This window comes from Capricornis sumatraensis, chromosome 21 (genome assembly GCF_032405125.1).
Source record: "Capricornis sumatraensis isolate serow.1 chromosome 21, serow.2, whole genome shotgun sequence".
Classification (NCBI taxonomy): domain Eukaryota; kingdom Metazoa; phylum Chordata; class Mammalia; order Artiodactyla; family Bovidae; genus Capricornis; species Capricornis sumatraensis.
Window position 1 is genome coordinate 46,663,779 of NC_091089.1, and position 15,491 is coordinate 46,679,269.

Below are 15,491 nucleotides of genomic sequence, written 5' to 3' on the forward strand. Positions count from 1 at the left end.
CTATCCCTTCATGGCAAATAGATGGGAAAAAATTGGAAACAGTGACAGATTTTATTTTCCTGAGCTCCAATATCACTGTGGACAATGACTGCAGCCATTAAATTAAACGATGCTTGCTTCTTGGAAGTAAAGCTATGACAAACCTAGACAGTGTATTAAAAAGCAGAGACACTGCTTTGCCTACAAAGGTTTATATAGTCAAAGGCATGGTTTTTCCAGTAGTCGTGTATGGATGTGAGAGTTGAACCATAAAGAAAGTTGAGCACTGAAGAATTGATGCTTCAAATTGTGGTGCTCTAGAAGACTCTTCAATGTCCCGAGAATGGCAAGGAGATCAAAGAAATAAATCCTAAACAGATCAACTTGAATATTTATTGTAAGGACCAGTGCTGAAGCTGAAGCTCCAGTATTTTGGCCACCTATGTGAAGTGCCAACTCATTGGGAAAGACCTTGATGCTGGGAAAGACTAAGGGCAGGAGGGCAAGGGGACAACAGAGGAGGAGATGTTTGGATGGCATCACTGACTCGGTGGACATGAGTTTGAGCAAGCTGTGGGAGATAATGAAGGCCATGGAATCCTGGCGGGCTGCAGTTCATGGGTCACAAAGAGCTGGACATGAGTTAGCAATTGAACAATACAATGCAATAAACAAACTACTCTATTGAATGCTGTAATAAGTAACATAACTAGTCTTCAAATCCACGACGTTGAATAGGGAGTGGACACATGTGTATCTATGGCTTATTCATGTTGATATTTGGCAGAAGCTAACATAATATTGTAAAGCAATTATCCTCCAATTAAAAGTAATTAAATATATAAAACAATGCAAAACAAAAAGTCCCTCTCACACCACCCACTTTCAAAAAAATCTAAACAAAATTACATAAAGCAAGAATATGTTTTAAGATCAAATATAAAATGTATGTGTTCTGCTCCAGAAGTTGATTTTGAAAAATGTTTAAAATTTTTTACATAATACCAAATCAAAATGAAGATGAGAATGAAAATATCCAAAGTGAAGCAATATTGCATCATGAGGGAATAAACTATGAAGTAAGCATGGGTTAAGCTTATAACAACAGTAACAAAATTCTTGTCCTATGTTATTGTGTGATACTCATATCAACATAACAGCAAAATGATCAAGAAGTGGAATGAGTCACTGAGATTTCTTTAAGTCTTGAGTCAGATTTGACTGCCTTTGTGAAAATAGGCCACCAATGCCTTTGAAGAAAGGAACCCAGCAGTCTTACAAAATACCAAGGCAATTATTGTGAAAATGAGCCAAACTCCCATCCTCTTCTCCCACGTCCCTCCACTTCAAAATAAACTGAAAATATCATATAAGAAAAAGACCCATAAGCTAAATAATTTCCCACAAAGTTCTTATCTGCTAGATAAGATACATTATCAGAGGTAGTTGTATATAAAATGAGAAATGAAAATCATAAGTTAAAATAAAGAAACCAAATGATGCCAGAGGAATTTTGTTCCAAGAAAAATCATGACATTTTAGTCACTACAAAAATTCTGACACACAATAGATAATAATAAGGAAGTTCCAAGTTTCTTTTCTATCTGAAATTCTGAGGCAAGTACTTAAGTGTTTTAGACGATCAATAAACAGATGGTTTCACTAGCATTCAATTTCCATTTTTTTCTCCATTTGCTCTAAAACAGGGCAATCAGACTAAGGAAATAGTCATTACAGTTTCACACAATTATAGTAGGCATGATGGTCAGATGTATATTGTTCTTTTGAAGATATGGTGGGAAAGAGAGGAAAGGGTGGCATGTTTCTGATTCCATACAAAACCATCACATTTACAATTGTATTGTCCAAATTCCACACAAAATGCTATCATCAGATACAGGCCCCAGACCCTGGGTCAGCAAATTGAACTAAAGGCAGCTGAAATACGTTGACCACCACCATGGAAACAATGGCTACAGGAGAGGCCAAAATGTCTAATTCCAAAGTATGATCTCATAGTTCAGACTGATAGGCAGACAACATATAGTTTTCAGTCATAGTTAAGAATTGGAAAATATAATTTCTTTCTTCTTCAGTGGCAGTGATTTATTACATTTTGGCTTTGGATGTTCCCAGCTTCAGACATGTTCAGACATTTTCTTTATTGACTCCAGTCTGTGGCCAAGATCCAGACTGGCAAGAGCTATAGAGCCTGGAGATGATGGAAGGCAGCCCAAAGATCAGAGATCAAGAAAAAAGACTGAGGTCCAAACCAAAAGAGAAATAAACTTTTGTATTCCATTCTAGTTCAACTCTTTCATTTGGGGTAATCCAGCTTGCAGAGTTCCTGGGAACTGGTCAAACCTCAAGTTCTTTCCCTTGCCTCAAGCTAACTGAAGTTAAACAGCCCTGCTTGTTTTGAGCCAAAAATTAGAGTTGTTTGGGCTTTGCTTTTTATATTTCGGGTTAGCATTTTCACCTTGGAAATCAACCTTGTGCTAATCACTGTACCCCAAATCATTGTCCACAAAATCATCACATCAAAGTTACTCTCAGCAAGAAGTTTTCCCTTCCAGTTATTCTAAAATGTTGCCCTTGCAATTAAAGTGACTTGAGAGCACTGTATAAGTATGTATGTAAGTGCATGTGGATATATACTGCATGTATATATTGAATGTGTATTTTCCATCAGAGTAATTTAGCATGTCAATTTAATACAATAGTCACATAGAGAATATGCCAATAGATATGTCTTTTCTTATACACACTATCCTTTCTCACACTTCATTTATATTCACACAGTGATAAAAATCAATTTCCATTTGTTGATAACCATTAAGCCATTAGAGGATAATCACAGTTTCTTGACATACTGGTGAAGCACAAAGGAATATACTTTCAGAGATCATTTATATAGTTTGCTACCGATGGAGCACACATTGTAAAATGCTAAGATGGGTTAAAATAACTGTTAGAAGAGTTATTTTTAGTTGAAATAATGTGCATATCATATTAGAATTTTAAGGATAAAGTATCTTACCATTTTCCCAAAATGTTGTCATTGCACCACTGCCTGAGTCTAAGATGCTGTAAGTGATTTCTCAAGATCCCTTTGCCTTCTTGTAGTTAATTCTATGATAAGACCATAACGTCAGTTCAGTTCAATGGACTCTTAGAAGGCCTTCCTTGTGTGTAGCCTTAGTAGGTGCTGTGAAAGTGCTTTCCAGGGGAAAAGATGAGGCAAGATATTTGCCACTGGTGAATGTACAATTCTAATAAGAGAAGGAAGATTTATTATCTTACACACAAGATTTAGAGACACAGTGCAAAGAAAAGCACAGGGAAAGTATGGTAAATAAATGAGGTGCTAAAATGAAAATAAAGACAATACATAGAATAATAAAAATTTCAAAACTGAATGACATGTGCGGGATGGAGATATCACAGGTCTTAAAGATCAGGGAACACAAGAAAGAAACATAATAACTAATTTCCTTATCTTCCACCCTCTTCTCAATCAAATGTGGGCCTTTAAGAATCCTGATCTCTCATAATACTGTTATAGCACAACCTTTTCAGAGCTAGAGAAGTATAGAAGGGATACTTATGGAAACAAAAGGGTTAAGTAGACTTTGAATTGAATTTAATCCATGAGATGGAACTGATGCATCTCTTTGTTCAATAGCCAATAGAACCCTCTGATCTATTCCATTCCATTTATTTCTGCCACGCTGTGCTAAAGGATAAAGACTTTTCTTACTCTAATAAGTGAATAGCCCTGCCTCTCTCATTGCTGCTGCATCTGTGCTATTCTATATTTCTCCAATATGGATGGATCATCACTAGCAGATTTGACAGATGCTATAATATCATTATGCAAATGCAGGTTCACTGCCACTCGGGAATCCTACAGACTGATCGCTTCATTATCAACCTTATCAGAAAATAGAAGAGAATTGTGTCCCATATTCCTTGAGATGAGAACATAATTTAAATTAAGTGCTTTACTGTCTGGCTACTCTATTGGCCAGGATGGGAGATAAGGAGAGCTGATTTTGTAAACTGGGATATCAACAATCATTGCTCCACTGAGGTGCTGCCTGATCCAGCTTCCTGGGTACCCACTTCTTCCTTGAGCTGTGCCCTTGTCTTTCTCCAAATCAGAGCCAATGCTGAGGCATTTTGCAGCACTTAATTTGTTATCCTGCTATCATATGTCCTTGAAGAATGTTTTCTTTAGAATAGAAGCAGTTTAGCCCTCTGCCTAAAGAAGCAGATTGTTTAGTGGAAATCTCTCAACATTAGAATCATATGACCTGAATCCTGCACACTAGGTTAATGGTGTGACCTTGAGCATTTTACATGATTCCTGTTTCTTAAAAGTTTCTTGGCTTATATAGGGCTCTTACCAATAAAACCAAGGAGTTAGTGAAGATGGTCTTCAAGAAGCCCCTTTTAGCAGTAACATTTTATTACTTGGAATTTGAATCTGAAATATTTTTCCATGTCTTATTATATATAAAAATCAAATATGGCTATTGTTATCTATCCCAGTTATCAACAGATCCTATTAAAATGATGCAGGTAGAACTATAGCTAAACTCACTAGGAAAATTAATATGTAATCATTATTACTTAAAGATGGCAATGGCACCCCACTCCAGTACTCTTGCCTGGAAAATCCCATGGATGGAGGAGCCTGGTGGGCTGCAATCCATGGGGCTGCTAAGAGTCAGACACAACTGAGCAACTTCACTTTCACTTTTCATTTTCATGCATTGGAGAAGGAAATGGCAACCCACTCCAGTGTTCTTGCCTGGAGAATCCCAGGGACAGGGGAACCTGGTGGGCTGCCGTCTATGGGGTCACACAGAGTCGGACACGACTGAAGTGACTTAACAGCAGCAGAAGCATCATTATTACTAATAAGACTAATGGACTCGGTTCTGTAGCCTTGGGTTCAGGTCCTAACATTGACCACCTTGGGCTAGGGTCACCTGGTATAAGTGCTCAGCTCCCACATTTACACCAATTTCATAATGGGCCTTAAAAATCTTCCTGGAAAGCTCCTACTTATGTAAAACAAATGGCAACCCACTCCAGTGTTCTTGCCTGGAGAAACCCAGGGATGGGGGAGCCTGATGGGCTGCCGTCTATGGGGTCGCACAGAGTCGGACACGACTGAGGTGACTTAGCAGCAGCAGCAGCAGCACTAAGTTAAGACTTTTTCAGTTGAGCTTGCCCTCTACATCATTATAACCCTCTGATCAGATCTCTACTACATCATTTCATCTACTATAATATAGTTGTTTGTTTATATTTTTCTCTATTTCTGACTCTGGGCTTCTTGAAGAAGTAAAATTAGGACTTTAAAAAATCTTCTACCATTGTCACTATAGTATACCATACCTGGTACATAATAAGGCTCAAAAAATATTTGATCAAGGCAGGTCACAATGAACCTGACTCAGAAAGAGCTGATAACAAAAGCCCTGTGAGAAAGGTGGTATATGAAGGAGAGTGTCTTTACTTCTCCATGACAAGTTCCAGAAAGATAGATCTCGTAGATCCTCAGTGCCTGCCACAGGAGAAACTTACTAACCTAGGGGACCTGTATTAAGAAAACCTTGAGCTAAAGTCTATATTGCTGAGAGCCCCTCTCTAACTTGCTAATTATACTACTTCTGGGATGACTCTAAACACAAGGGTCTGCAAGAAGAAAGTGGAGCAACTTTGAATTGTGGCATAGAATCTAGAGTCTATACCTAGTCTTTCATCTTATAAAAGGTCTACTTCTGAAACAATCCCACTTGTCACTAAGTCTCTGGAACAAGTTTTGGAGTAGAACACGTTGCCTCATTAGAAATCCCAGTTGGACACACCTACAAAGACTTTTTTCCCTTTTGGTTAGGATTATAAAGCAGAAGTTCTACTGGGCACACAAAATATTGTTGTGGAATAAATGAATTGAAGGATGGATATGTAAACACGTGCTTCAGCTCGTTTATTATTTTATTGAGTACCTGAGGTTGTGAGTCACTAGTAACTCATTAAAGACAAAAGAATATAAACAAGGTACCATATACTCATAAATAGTTTAAATTGAAAAGATACTTAGAATTACCCTATGTCATCATTCATTAAAAAAAAGAAGCTGAGAACAAGAAATGCTAAATGCTGGAAATCTTTTTCCTAGATTCCCTAATTAATCAGTAGCCACAGTACTTCCAACTTCTAATCTGGCATTATTGTTCCAAAACTATCAAGTTTGAGATCTGTTCTTTTACATGAATCTCTGACTTCAATCACTGATGCAAATTTTTTAACACTAAGTGAGATCCCTTAAAGTCTGGACATATATACTCTTAGGAAATCACTTACAGGGGTTCAGAACATTCCTTTATTCCACAAAAAATTATTATATTCCAAATGTTTGCCAGATATTCCCAGTGGTGCTGGGAAAACTGCTTGTATATCTTTGAGATTAATTCTTTGTCAGTTGCTTCATTTGCTATTATTTTTTTCCATTCCGAAGGCTGTCTTTTCACCTTGCTTATAGTTTCCTTCATTGTGCAAAAGCTTTTGAGTTTAATTAGGTCCCATTTGTTTATTTTTGCTTTTAATTCCATTACTCTGGGAGGTGGGTCATAAGGGTCCTGCTGTTATTTATGTCAGAGAATGTTTTGCCTATATTTTCCTCTAGGAGGTTTATAGTTTCTGGTCTTACGTTTAGATCTTTAATCCATTTTGAGTTTATTTTTGTGTATGGTGTTAGAAAGTGTTCTAGTTTCATTCTTTTACAGGTGGTTGACCAGTTTTCCCAGCACTACTTGTTAAAGAGATTATCTTTAATCCATTGTATATTCTTGCCTCTTTTATCAAAGATAAGGTGTCCATAGGTGTTTGGATTTATCTCTGGGCTTTCTATTTTGTTCCATTGATCTGTGTTTCTGTCTTTGTGCCAGTACCATACTGTCTTGATGACTGTGGCTTTGTAGTAGAGCCTGAAGTCAGGCAAGTTGATTCCTCCAGTTCTATTCTTCTCTCTCAAGATTGTTTTGGCTATTCAAGGTTTTTTGTATTTCCATACAAATTGTGAAATTATTTGTTCTAGCTCTGTGAAAAATACCGTTGGTAGCTTGATAGAGATTGCATTGAATCTATAGATTTCTTTGTGTACTATTCTCATTTTCACTATATTGATTCTTCTGATGCATGAACACTGTATATTTCTCCATCTATTAGTGTCCTGTTTGATTTCTTTCACCAGTGTTTTATAGTTTTCTATATATAGGTCTTTTGTTTCTTTAGGTAGATCTATTCCTAAGTATTTTATTCTTTTCGTTGCAATTGTGAATGGAATTGTTTCCTTAATTTCTCTATTTTCTCATTATTAGTGTATAGGAATGCAAGGGATTCCTGTGTGTTGATTTTATATCCTGCAACTTTACTATATTCATTAATTAGCTCTAGTAATTTTCTGGTGGAGTCTTTAGGGTTTCCTATGTAGAGGATCATGTCATCTGGAAACAGTGAGAGTTTTACTTCTTCTTTTCCAATTTGGATTCTTTTTATTTCTTTTTCTGCTCTGATTGCTGTGGCCAAACTATGTTGAATAGTAGCAGTGAAAGTGGGCACCCTTGTCTTATTCCTGACTTTAGGGGAAATGCTTTCAATGTTTCACCATTGAGGATAATGTTTGCTGAGGGTTTGTCATATATAGCTTTTATTATGTTGAGGTATGTTCTTTCTATTCCTTCTTTCTGGAGGTTTTTTTTTAAATCATAAATGAATGTTGAATTTTGTCAAAGGCTTTCTTTGCATCTATTGAGATAATCATATGGCTTTTATTTTTCAATTTGTTAATGTGGTGTGTCACATTGATTGATTTGTGGATATTGAAGAATCCTTGCATCCCTGGGATAAAGCCCACTTCGTCATGATGTATGATCTTTTTAATGTGTTGTTGGATTCTGTTTGCTAGAACTTTGTTAAGGATTTTTGCATCTATGTTCATCAGTGATATTGGCCTGTAGTTTTCTTTTCTTGTGGCATCTTTGTCAGGTTTTGGTATTAGGATGATGGTGGCCTCACAGAATGAGTTTGGAAGTTTACCTTCCTCTGCAATTTTCTGGAAGAGTTTGAGTAGGGTAGGTGTTAGCTCTTCTCGAAATTTTTGGTAGAATTCAGCTGTGAAGCCATCTGGTCCTGGGTTTTGTTTGCTGGAAGATTTCTGATTACAGTTTCAATTTCCGTGCTTGTGATGGGTCTGTTAAGATTTTCTATTTCTTCCTGGTTCAGTTTTGGAAAGATGTACTTTTCTAAGAATTTGTCCATTTCTTCCAAGTTGTCCATTTTATTGGCATATAGTTGCTGATGGTAGTCTCTTATGATCCTTTGTATTTCTGTGTTTTCTGTTGTGATCTCTCCACTTTCATTTCTAATTTTATTGATTTGATTTTTCTCCCTTTGTTTCTGATGAGTCTGGCTAATGGTTTGTCAATTTTATTTATCTTCTCAAAGAACCAGCTTTTGGCTTTGTTGATTTTTGCTATGGTCTCTCTTTCTTTTTTTTTGCATTTATTTCTGCCCTAGTTTTTAAGATTTCTTTCCTTCTGCTAACCCTGGGGTTCTTCATTTCTTCCTTTTCTAGTTGCTTTAGGTGTAGAGTTAGGTTATTTATTTGACTGTTCTCTTGTTTCTTGAGGTATGCCTGTATTGCTATGAACCTTCCCCTTAGCACTGCTTTTACAGTGTCCCACAGGTTTTGGGTTGTTGTGTTTTTTCATTTCCATTCATTTTTATGCATATTTTTATTATTATTATTTTTATTTCTTCTGTGATTTGTTGGTTATTCAGCAGCGTGTTGTTCAGCCTCCATACCATGTCTGGTTTAACTCAAGGTCCTCCCCTGTATGCATGCTCATGTCTTAGACAAGATGGCTTCTAGCAAAGAGGCTTATGGGTAGATTGACATCACTTACTATGGGGTGATGCTCCCTTTCTTTTGACTTCCATGGAGCACATGTAGTCATGAAGGTCTTCTTGACCTCAAGAATGAAAAATATGTGGCCTCTTTATCTTTTATCTGGTTAAGTCCCACCTCCTCCTTGCTACTGCTATTATCTTTACCTTGGAGTATCTGTCCAGAGAGGATGGACTCCAGATGCTCTGTCTGGGGGCCATCTATCTCCTGACTCAATATGGATGGGAATGGAGGAGACAGGGAGGGTTGTATATCCCAATACTGATTTCCCACAGATCTCAGGGAATTTTAAAGAACACCAGCCTAGATCTTATACCAAAGGAAGGGGCACAGAGGCTAACCAAAGCAGAGAAGTTAAAAGAATTATTGAGCTGGTATGGAGAAAGGTAAATCTAGCCACTACTGTGTCTTCCTTGCTGGGGAGCCAGAATAAAGTTGAATATTGCCCAAATAAACCACAACCACTATAATTGATTGACAAGATGATGTGACACATGGAATTGAATATGACTCAGCAAGAAAAAGAATGAAATTCTGCTGTTTGCAACAATATGGATGGACCTAGGAAGTATTTGTTTAGTGAAACTAATCAGAAGAAGACAATATATGTTATCACTTATATGTAGAATCTAAAAAGTAAAGCAAATGAATGAGCATAACAAAATAGAAACAGATTCACAGATACAAGGAACAAACTAGTGGCAACCAGCTCTAGGATATATGAGCTGGTTGGATATATGTAGGATATGTCCATGTAGGATATATGCTACATTTTTGGTAATAATTTAAATGGAATAGAATCTATAAAAATACTGAATTACTATGTTGTATGTTAAAACTAATATATTATAAATCAACTATATCTCAGTACATACATACATACATAAACACATACATAAAGAATACATAAAGATTCATAGCTATTACATACTCACCTTCAGTTCAGTTTAGTCATTCAGTCACATCCTACTCTTTGCAGCCCCATGAATCGCAGCACGCCTGGCCTCCCTGTCCATCACCAACTCCCAGAGTTCATCCAAATTCATGCTCATTGAGTTGGTGATGCCATCTGGCCATCACATCCTCTGTCGTCCCCTTCTCCTCCTGCCCATAATCTCTCCCGGCATCAGGGTCTTTTCCAATGAGTTAACTCTTCGCATGAGGTGGCCAAAGTATTGGAGTGTCAGCTTTAGCATCAGTCCTTCCAATGAACACCCAGGACTGATCTCCTTTAGGATGGATGGGTTGGACCTCCTTGCAGTCCAAGGGACTCTCAAGAGTCTTCTCCAACACCACAGTTCAAAAGCATCAATTCTTCGGCGCTCGGCTTTCTTCACAGTCCAACTCTCACACCCATACGTGACCACTGGAAAAACCATAGCCTTGACTAGACGGACCTTTGTTGGCAAAGTAATGTCTCTGCTTTTGAATATGCTATCTAGGTTGGTCATAACTTTCCTTCCAAGGAGTAAGCACCTGTTAATTTCATGGCTACAATCACCATCTGCAGTGATTTTGGAGCCCCCCAAATAAAGTCAGCCACTGTTTCCACTGTTTCCCCATCTATTTCCCATGAAGTGATGGGACCAGATGCCATGATCTTAGTTTTCTGAATGTTGAGCTTTAAGCCAACTTTTTCACTCTCCTCTTTCACTTTCATCAAGAGGCTCTTTAGATCCTCTTCACTTTCTGCCATAAGGGTGGTGTCATCTGCATATCTGAGGTTATTGATATTTCTCCTGACAATCTTGATTCCAGCTTGTGCTTCTTCCAGTCCAGCGTTTCTCATGATGTACTCTGCATATAAGTTAAATAAGTAGGGTGACAATATACAGCCTTGATGTACTTCTTTTCCTATTTGGAACCAGTCTGTTGTTCCATGTCCAGTTCTAACTGTTGCTTCCTGACCTGCATATAGGTTTCTCAAGAGGCAGGTCAGGTGGTCTGATATTCCCATCTCTTTCAGAATTTTCCACAGTTTAGTAGAGTTTATAATTTTTAAAAAAACTGTATACATATATGCATATTATTTTTTAATTAAAAATAATATATTAAAGCTTAAGTTAAAAAATAAATGAGCTCATGTCCATTGAGTTGGTGATGTCATCCAACCATCTCATCCTCTGTTGTCCCTTTCTTCTGCCTTCAATCTTTCCCAGCATCAGGGTCTTTTCTAATGAATTGGCTCTTCGCATCAGTGGTGAAAGTATTGGAGTTTCAGCTTCAGTATCAGTCCTTCCAGTGAATATTCAGGGTTGATTTCCTTTAAGATGGATTAGTTTGATCTCCTTGTAGTCCAACACACAATTCTTCAACACTCAGCCTTCTTTATGGTCCAGTTATCACATCCATACATGACTACTGGAAAAACCATAGCTTTGATTATATGGACCTTTGTTGGCAAAATAATATCCCTGCTTTTCAATATGCTGCCTCCATGCTAAAATGCTTCACTCATGTCTGACTCTGTATGACCCCATAGACTGTAGCTTGCCAGACTCCTCTGTCCATGGGACTTCCCAGGCAAGAATGCTGTTGCAGGTTGTCATTTTCTTCTCCAGGGAATCTTCTCTACCCAGGGATGGAACCCACATCTCTTAGGTCTCCTGAATTGGCAGACAGGCTCTTTACCACTAGCACCACCTGGGAAGCCCAATATGCTGTCTGGTTTGTCATCACTTTTCTTTCAAGGAGCTAGTGTCTTTTCATTTCATGGCTGCAGTCACCATCTGCAGTGATTTTGGAGCCCAAGAAAGTAAAATCTGTCACTGTTTTCATTGTTTACCCATTTATTTGATGTGAAGTGATGGGAGTGGATGCCATGATCTTAGTTTTAATATATTCAATATAATGAGAAGAAATGAGCATTTTTCTCATTCAATTAAATATATTAACAATTAAATTGAACATTTCATTATACCTTTCCTTTTAAGACCCTTATTATCTGGTGTGATACTGCTCTTTTGGCAGCACAACTCAGGAGGGTTTCCTCTCCCTTTTCCCATGGTCATGGAAGTGGTAGCATTCAGATTGTCATCATGCCTATCCTGAGCACTCCGGTGTCTTCATACCCTCTAGCCAGTCCCTCTTCAATATATTTCATCTCTGCTTCCAGAAAGTTATATTTTTCTCTTTTTGTCTTCATGATGGCCTACATATTAACTTATAGAGAAAAGGTACTTAATAAATTACTTTGTTATTAACAATTTCAATGATACTTATTAAACAATACAAGTGACTATATATACTAACAAAGCCTACATATTATAGGGGAATCAATGAAGGTAATTACCACAAATGAACTTGCAATGTTCTTAGACATTTAAAGATCTTAGAGGTACCACTGAGAAAACAATTATATATTTAAGTTGTATAGTTGTATCTGTGTGCATATGCTTATGTAGGAATACCAATACACACACACACAAATATGAATGCTTCATCCTATAATAATAAAACTAGTCTGGATAAGGATTTTCCTGGTGGCTCAGATAGTAAATAATCCACTTGCAATGGATTCTTGGATTGGGAAGATCCCCTGGAGGAGGGAATGGTAACTCACTCCAGTATTCTTGCCTGGAGAATCCCATGGACAGAGGAGCCTGGCAGACAACAGTCCATGGGGTTGCACAGAGTCATACTCAGTTGAACAACTAAGCACAGTCTGGACAAAACCCTTTTCTTCAAACGAGGCAAAATTTTTAAGGGAGATTTATTTCATAAGCCTACCTAAACCTCTGTCTTAGAAGGTAAATATAAAAGACGTGTATGTGTATGTTCAGTCATGTCCAGCTCTTTGTGACCTCATATACTGTGGCCTAACAGGCTTCTTTTTCCTTGGGATTTCCAGGCAAGAATACTGTAGTAGGTTGCCATTTCCTCCTCCAGGTTATTTTCCTAACCCAGAAATTGAATGCACGTCTCCTGCTTGCATCTTCAGCATTGTCAGGTGGAGTCTTTACTACTTGAGCTACTTGGGAAGCCCAAATATAATATATGTATATATAATAAAATCTGCTCTGATTAGAAAGTACAAATGGAAAAGATCTATTTATGTGCCTATATGTATGTTTTATCAATAATTTTCTCCTCAATCAATGAACATAAGTTTAGAATTGCATGCAGCATTTTAAGGCATACAAAGAAGTAAATCACACAGATCTTGTCTTTAGAAACTAATATTTGTGGTGCTGGAGCAGCAGTTGTGCAGCACTGGAGTGACTGTGTGGAGATACCCCACGTCTGCTTTTTGGCACTGGAACCGTGGCTGTGAAGCGCTGGAGTGACTTTGATACGCCACGTCCAAGGGCAAAGGAGAAAACCCAGCAAGACGGTAGGAGGCATGAGGTTGTGTTTAGAATCAAACCCCATACCCACCAGAGATGCTCAGTGGGCTCAAACATACCTTGTATACACCAGGACCCAGAGATGCCACAGAGACTGAGAAAGAGCTGTATTTGGGTGTCTCCTGAGAAGGTACAGGTCAGCAGTGGACTGCTGCAGGGGCAGGGGCTCTATGTGCAGTAGACCTGGGTATGGCATAAGCCCTCTTGGAGGAAGTCACCATTAACCCCACCATAGAGCCGCCAGAACTTACACAGAACTGGGGAAACAGACCCTTGGAGGGCTCAAACAGAACCTTGTGTGCACCAGGACCTAGAAGAAAGGAGCAGTGACCCCACAAGAGACTGACCCAGACTTGTTCGTGAGTGTCCAGGAGTCTCTGGCAGAGGCATGGGTAGGCAGTGGCCTGCAGCAGGGTTGGGGGCATTGAGTGTAGCTGTGTGCATGGGACGTTTTGAAGGAGCTCACCATTATCTTCATTATCTCTACCATAGTTTGGCCTCAGGTCTAATAACAGGTAGGGAACACAGCCCCACCCTTCAACAGAAAATTGAATTAAAGACTTACTGAGCATGGCCCCGCCCATCAGGACAAGACCCAGTTTCCCCCTCAGTCAGTCTCTCCCATCAGAAAGCTTACATAAGCCTCTTCTCATTCTCCATTGGAGGGCAGACAGACTGAAAACCACAATCACAGAAAACTAACTGATCTGATCACATGGACCACAGCCTTGTCTAACTCAATGAAACTATGATCCATGCCATGTAGGGCTACCAAAAATGGACGGGTCATGGTGGAGAGTTGACAAAACATGGTCCACTGGAGAAGGAAAAGGCAAACCACTTTCGTATTCTTGCCTTGAGAACCCCATGACAGTAAGAAAAGGCAAAAAGATAGGACACTGAAAGATGAACTCCCCAGGTCGGTAGGTGCCTAATATGCTACTGGAGATCAGTGGAGAACTAACTCCAGAAAGAATGAAGACCAGGAGCCAAAGCAAATACAACACCCAGTTGTGGATATGATTGGTGATGGAAGTGGAGTCTGATGCTGTAAAGAGCAATATTGCATAGAAACCTGGAATGTTAAGTCCATGAATCATGGCAAATTGGAAGTGGTCAAACAGAAGATGGTGAGAGTGAACATTGACATTTTAGGAATCAGCAAACTAAAATGGACTGGAATGGGTGAATGCGACTCAGATGACCACTTTATCTACTATTGTGGGCAAGAATCCCTTAGAAGAAATGGAGTAGCCATCACAGTCAACAGAAGAGTCCAAATGCAGTACTTGGATGCAATCTCAAAAATGACAGAATGATCATTGTTTGTTTCTAAGGCAAACCATTCAGGATGACAGTAATCCAAGTCTATGTCCTGACCAGTAATGCTGAAGAAGCTGAATTTGAACAGTTCTATGAAGGCCTGAGAAAAAGAACTAAAGAGCCTCTTGATGAAAGTGAAATAAGACAGTGAAAAAGATGGCTTAAAGCTCAACATTCAGAAAACTAACATCATGATATCCAGTCCCATCACTTCATGGCAAATAGATGGGGAAACAGTGGAAAGAGTGGCTGACTTTATTTTTTCTGGGCTCCAAAATCACTGCAGATGGTGACTGAAGCCATGAAATTAAAAGACAATTACTCCTTGGAAGGAAAGTTATGACCAACCTGACAGCATATTAAAAATCAGAGGCAATACTTTGCCTACAAAGGTCCGTCTACTCAAAGCTATGGTCTTTCCAGTAGTCATGTATGGATGTGAGAGTTGGACTGTGAAGAAAGCTGAGCACCGAAGAATTGATACTGTTGAACTATGGTGTTGGAGAAGACTCTTGAGAGTCCCTTGGACTGTAAGGAGGTCCAATCAGTCCATCCTAAAGGAGATCAGTCCTGGGTGTTCATTGGAGGGACTGGTGTTGAAGCTGAAACTCCAATACTTTGGCCACCTAATGTGGAGAGCTGACTCAAAAGAACCTGATGCTGGGAAAGATTGAGGGCAGGAGGAGAAGGGGACGACAGAAATTGAGATGGTTAGATTGTATCACCGACACTATGGACATGGGTTTGGGTGGACTTCAGGAGTTGGTGATGGACAGGGAGGCCTGATGTGCTGCGATTCATGGGGTCGCAAAGAGTCGGTTATGACTGAGTGACTGAACTGAACTGATGACCTACAA